Raw genomic sequence first — 7,166 nt, forward strand, 5'->3', positions numbered from 1 at the left:
CATAAAGAAGTCAACTGAAAATTCAAGTCAACTTAAAAAACAATGAAATAAATAGCAAATTAATCAAGAAAATTATGAAAATTAAACTAAATAAGGTAGGGTCGGGACATCATCATCCCCCAAAAATATTTAAAAATAATGAAAATTGGTTCATGAATTAATTGAAATGAAATAGAGGTCAAAACAAAAGTCAACCAACAAGACTAGGTTAAAAATAAATTCAAAATAAATTGAAAATGGGAAATAAAATTCCAAGAAAAGGTCAGGTTGACCATGGGAAATTGGTCAACCTTCATCCCAAAAATCAATAACTAAAAAGAATTTTAAGTTATGAAAATAAAATCAATAAAAAAATGTGTGTCAAAATGGACCATTTAAAATAAATAATTAAAATAAAATATTAATATTAAATAAATACGAAAATAAAAATAAAATTAAATTAAATAAGGCATTAAGAAATATGGAAAATATTTTTTGGTATTTTTATGAATAAAGAAAATATTTTAAAATAATTAAAATCAAAACAGAAATTAAATGGAAATTAAAATAAGAAAATAAAAAGAGAGTGTGTTAGTGCTAATGGGCCATGAAGTGTAGGGTGTGGACAGCAAAATGCGCAAGGCCCAGTCCGAATCCAATATTCAGGCGTGACACCATTAAAATAACATTTTATTAAAAGATTCATGTGACCTTTTATCAATTGGACAACTTTCATTAAGTCACTACAAGACAAAATACAAATGGATGGTTAGGATTAAAACGACAGCACTAGATCTAACGGTTCTCAAGATGACACGCGGTCATCTCCTTCATTAAACCTTACCCTAGCCATGTTCATGCAGAAAATGCAGCAATGCAATGGTTTTTTTTCAAACTTCCATTCAATAATACGCATGCCATAGTGCACCAAATGAGATGAAATAAAAACCAAAATTCAAGTACAAAATGTGTAGATTATCATGGTATCCTTGTTTGAGTAAAATGATGGCTTGATCATGGAGAAATATTGACAATAAGATGTCAATATGGGCACGACATAATGGAAAAAAAATTCAGCATGCATAAATTAATAACAAGAACACAAGCATGGTTGACATGGTAATGATAATGGAACAAACATGATCATATGATTAGCATGGCAAACAATGATGAGCATAGATGATGAGCATGGTAAACAAGCATTGGAATGAGGAAAATAATGGCCATGGAGATGAAGTAAGATGGTTACCTTGCCTTGCTTGCCACGAAAATTCACCAATGCCTCCTTTAGGTTTAGGGTTTGCATCTTCTTAAATATGGTGGATGTTTGATGTTTAATGGGCTTTGAAATTATTGTTTTGTCCATAATCAAAATAATGCCAAGTGAGGTGTATTAGGTTTGTGTTATTTTGGGCCAAACTTAAGTGAATGGATATCCAATGCATGGGCAAAAATGGAAACAAACATGACTTGGTTCGTGCAGCATGCAACATGGTTGGTTTGGCAAGCAAGAAAAACATTCCAAGGTGGTGACTTTATGGCCATGTAACTTGATGATCAAGTCACCAAATGATGAAATAATGCAAACAGTAGCAAGATCTCATGGAGTATGTCATCTTTCATGTTGATCACAAGTTGAAATGATGAATGGAAGAAGGTGAAAAATGGGCCTCAAGTTCAGGTTTCATCATGCAAAACTGATTGGGCCAGTTTGGCCTAAAATCTGCCTAGAAAATCAAGTCATGATGCCCACTTTAGGTGAATGTATCTCTCAAACCATGGATCCAAATGAGATGATTCCAAAAGGATGTGAAAGAGGACATGGCAAGGTACAGTTGTTGTGAAGAAAACATTTTCAAATGATGCCTTGAAATGCAAGAAAACTGGCCAAGAAGTCTTGACAAACTTTGAAGATTTTGGACTTAGAAATTTTTCTAAGTGTTCTAAACAAATGTCTCACTTTGACTAAGCATAACTTTCTCAATCTTGATCCAAATGGAGCAAACTTTATATCTCTAGAAAGCTTGGAACAAGAGGAACAACTTTTATGTTGGAGAAATGTTCAAATGGAGCTTTTATCGTGATAGAAAATGGGCTTAAAGTGAGTGCAACAATCATGAAAACTTGCCCTAAATGGAAACTCAACCATTTCCAAATTAAGTAACTTCTCCAATTCCTGATTAAATGATGAATCCATGATCCAACCTTGATCTGATTTCACATGTAGGCTCCCTTAGGCAAGGATTTTGAGATTCCACTCTCAAAATGTCAAGAGTTGACTTTTCTGGCCCCACAGTTGACTTTTCCCAAACTGTCTGATTCCCGATTCCAATGATCAATTGAAGCACCTCTGGCTCAAATAAAGAGCTGATTTTTTGTATGTAGAACCTTATGGACATATGGAAGGCCATGGAAAAGAGTTTCACCCAAAGAATCAGAAATAAACTGATTTTATACCAAACCCTAGTTTTAGGGGAAAATTGACCGGGAACTGATTGCACTGATTGCCAAAGGATCTTTTTGAGATAATTGTGAGTCTTGAAAGACTTGAGGTGGTCCCAGAAGTTTGCTTCCCTTATTGTCGAAGCTTTGGTTTGGTACCTTCCTACCTCCAACATAGAACAAGTCATCATGAGCTGTGGAGACTACCCAAATGTGCCGCTCATGGGTCCAAGAGGTTGCATCAATTACAACCCTTCGTTGGCCCTGAGGCAGTTGGGATACCCGATGGAGAGAGAACCAAGGGCTGAGTTACTGAAGGACTTCATCTTGCCTGGTACGGTAACAGAGAATCCAACTCTGTTGCAAAAGGTTAAGAGAGCTTGGACCCAGATTCATCGCCAAGGCAAAGAGCTAGGAAAACGTGACTGCCGAGCTAAAGAGCCTTACCGTCAATGGGTGGTGCAAAGGGCCAAAGAAGTCAAGATGTCGTACATTGCGGATGTCCCGATTCCTTCTCTAGAACCAAAACCAGTATATGCTTCTAAGGAAGAAGTAGATGCGCTGAAAGCAACTATCGCATAGTTAACCAAAGAGAACGAAGACCTGCGATCAAAGCTTCACGCATTGGATAAAGACCATGCTAAGTTGAAAAGAAAGAGTGAAGAGGATCTCGAGCTTTTTTCAGAAAGCAGAAAGAAAGCAAAGTTTGAGGAAGATATCAAAGATAAATACCAAGATGGTTTAGCTCAAGCAGATATGGGGCTAAGTTCTCTCTAAGAACAGTTGAAACAGGCGGAAAAAGAACGAGGTGACAACCACCATTGGTCCGAGTTGGCTGTCAAAGAAAAGAAGGAATTGAGAGATAAATACGAACTGGAGATTCATGATCTCAAGCTTTCCCTCCGCGAGGCCAATTCCAAGATAGAGGTGGAACGTCGCCTTAAAGAGGAAGCAATCAGGGTTTCCTATGTTACCCCTCAAATCTGGAGAGAGAAATGTCACAAAGTTGAACTTGCCACCTTGAGTGCCGAACATTGGAGAGATCACTTTCTGCCTTGAAGAATGAGAGTCTGGGCTGGCTCAAGGAGAAGGCTCAGATGAATAGTCTTCTTGATACTTATGTTGGATCTATCAACTTGTTGCAACTTGTAGCCGCTTTGTACCGAGCTAAGTATGATTGCTTAGCACGGTTCTGCAATGAGTTAACCCAAGAGGTTCCTTGGAAGCTAGAGGATTCTCTAGAGGACGCTGATGAGAAGACCACTCCCCACTCTATACTCCGATTCCTCTACCTCTATGACCTAATGATGAAAAGGTTTAAAGTTGAGTTAAAAGAGATGAAAGAGCGGAAAGCAAAACACGTCATTTGACCATATCCGCATGGTTTTTTTTTCAAGTTTGAATTACTTTACCCGATATCTTTGTAATTGTAATATCAAATCCATGAATAAAATTGCTTGATTTGTGTGAAGTCGGTGTTCCTACTTTATATGTCTATTCTATAATGCTTTACTGTTGCATCATGAATCGTATAAGGTTTCTCCGAGAATAAAAAAAATGAACATGCATCATGCATCAATCATTTGTTCATGTATTTCATAATATATCTAGTTGGTCTCACCATTACTTTGTCTTTCTATCCAGTATTTCTCGTCGTCAAGCTGATTTCCCACTTCTATAACACCCGAGCTAAGCAAAAGGTAGCTATGGAAAGGATTGAGCAAAACCAGACTGCCATGCAAGAGGAGATGGCTCAAGTGAGGGCCCAACTGGGGAAACTCATGGATATTATGCAGAATGTCGTTCACCGACAAGAAGAGAATCGCCAGGATAACCCAGGAGCCCATGTCAATGTGAACGCCACCAATCCCATCATGGGGAATGAGGTTCCGGTTGTCACTCAAGCACATGCTGAAGGGATGCCTACCAATCCGAATGTTGCTCACACTTACCATGTCCCTATCCATGGGGGTTTCCAAGCTGGTACAGAAGACCACGATGTAGACTTCTTCATACCCAGGAATGAATCGGTGTATGAACCCTTCGGGCCATCATAGACTGAACTCGAGAGGAAACTCAAAATGATGGACAAAAGAGTTTGAGCCATTGAAGGTCCTAACACCTTCGTGCTGGAAGCTGTTGACATGTGCTTAGTCTTAGGGGTCAAGATCCCAACTAAGTTCAAAGTGCCTACCTTCGAGAAGTATCAGGGGATTACTTGTCCCAAGACCCATATCAGGTCCTACTGTAGGAAAATGGCAGCTTATTCAAGCGACGGAATGTTGCTGATACATTTCTTCCAAGACAGTCTCAGCGGAGCATCCATATAATGGTACATGCAGCTTGAGTGCTCGCATGTGAATTCTTGGAGATAGTTAGCTGGAGCTTTCTTGAAGCACTATCAATATAACACCGACATGGCGCCTAATAGGGCACAACTTCAGAGTTCGACTCAGAAATCTAAAGAATCCTTCAAAGAATACGCACAAAGTTGGAGGGACCTAGCTGCTAGGGTCCAGCCTCCCATGCTTGAGAAGGAACTGGATGATATGTTCTTGGGTACACTCCAAGGCCCATACCTGGACCGACTAATAGGAAGTACTTCTGCCAACTTCTCTGATCTCGTTGTCACTGGAGAACGGATCGAGAATGGTCTGAAGACTAGAAAAACCCAAGGTCCCGTTGTTGCTTCTAATGGGACAAAGAAACCCTATGGCAGTTTTCCCAAGAAAAAGGAAGGGGAAACCAATGCTGCATAAACGTCCAAGGGGAAAGGTAGAGCTTATCGGACCCCATACTACCAAGTTTCAAAAGTGACTCCCAACAACTATCAACCGCCGACATACGCCACTTCTACTGTCCACAGCAAGTCCTGTATCAACAGCTTGTCTAGTACCAGCAGCCATACACATCCAGGCCGAACAATCATCAACAATATCAACCGGGCCAACAATGTCCCAGAATACAAGAGAGGAAACTCGACCCTCTTCCCATGAGCCGTAGTCAACTACTAAACCATCTGTTAAATGGTTCTCTTATTAAGCTAAGGGAAGCCAGGCCCCCACCATCCCCACTCCCACCAGGCTATAACGCAAATGCGCATTGTGAGTTCCACATTGGGGCACCCTACCACACTATTGATAATTGTAAGGTGTTTCGGTATAAAGTTCAAGACCTCATTGACTCGAAAGTTATATCGCTCGCGCCTGCAGGGCCCAATGTTAATAATAATCCGATGCCTCCTCATGTCGGACATCATGTGAACATGATACAAGAGTCTGATATGGTCGATCGTATCTCGAAGGTCGACATGATAAAGACTCCATTACTAGAAGTAAAGGAATAGTTGCTCCTAAGGAACGTGTTCCCTGGATGCACTTCTGACTGTGCACAATGTAAAGACACCCCACATGGTTGTGGAAAGCTCAAAAAAGGTATTCAATTACTGATAGACCAAGGCGTTTTCCTAGTGGAACACTCTTCAGCAGCCGATGAGGTGTCTATTTTGGAAATACCCTACTATCTGGTGCAGATACCTGTTGAAAATGCTCCTACAACACCCCTGGTGATTACTGTGCCGACTCCTTTCCCATACGAAAGCAATAAATTCATCCCCTGGAACTATAACTCCACAGCCTATATGCATGGGTAAAGGCTCGAAGAAAGGTCTTCTAAAAAGACTCTAGTGATCCATGCACCCTCTGAGGTTTCCAGACACGGGAGGACTCAAAAGTTCATGGAAATACAAAAGCCTACTGAATTACATAAATCAGTGGAGGTTCAAGAGCCAGTGGTAAACATCACAGGATCTAGTGGCATGACCCGAAGTGGTCGTATATTCCCAGCACCACCACCGCCACCTGAAAAAGAGAATCTTGGAGTTAACGCCAAGAATAGGGGTAAGCAACCTGCCGACCTGGAGCAGGGGCAAACCCATACTCAACCCAGAGTCGTATCAGATGATGTGGAAGAGTTCCTCTGTATCATAAAGAAAAGCGACTACAAAGTGGTTGACCAGCTCAACCAAACACCATCCAAGATCTCTATACTCTCACTGCTTTTATGCTCTGAAGCCCACCGAGATGCTCTTATCAAGTTTCTCAGTGCCGCCCATGTGCCCCAGGAGATCATCGTCAACCAATTCAAAGGGGTAATGGCTAATATAGATTCGAGAGAATGTTTAGGCTTTTGCGACGATGAGTTACCCCACGAGGGCAAAAATCATAACAAAGCCCTGCACATATCCATAGAATGTGGTGACAATATAATATCCCGAGTGTTGATGGACACAGGGTCTTCTTTGAATGTGCTCCCAAAGAATTCCCTCACTAAATTGATGATAGAGGGACTGTTGATGAAACCCAACGCACTGATAGTTCGGGCATTCGACGGTTCGCGTCGGTACGTCATCGGAGAGGTGGACCTTCCTATCAAGATAGGACCGTACACCTACTTCGTAACCTTCTACGTGATGGATATTCACCCAGCGTATAGCTGCCTCCTGGGTCGCCCATGGATCCATGCTGCAGGGGCAATGACCTCTACCCTCCATCAAAAGTTGAAGTTTATTATCAATGACAAACTGGTCACTATTGATGGAGAAGAAGACATCTTGGTCAACCAGTTATCCTTCTTCCGGTATGTTGAAGTGGATGGAGAGATTCACGAGACACCCTTTCAGGAATTCGAGATTGCCAACATGTCGATGAATCCTATCAATGGAAGAACAGCCGGATAATCTGAAC

Source organism: Lathyrus oleraceus, chromosome 5 (genome assembly GCF_024323335.1).
Source record: "Lathyrus oleraceus cultivar Zhongwan6 chromosome 5, CAAS_Psat_ZW6_1.0, whole genome shotgun sequence".
NCBI lineage: Eukaryota > Viridiplantae > Streptophyta > Magnoliopsida > Fabales > Fabaceae > Lathyrus > Lathyrus oleraceus.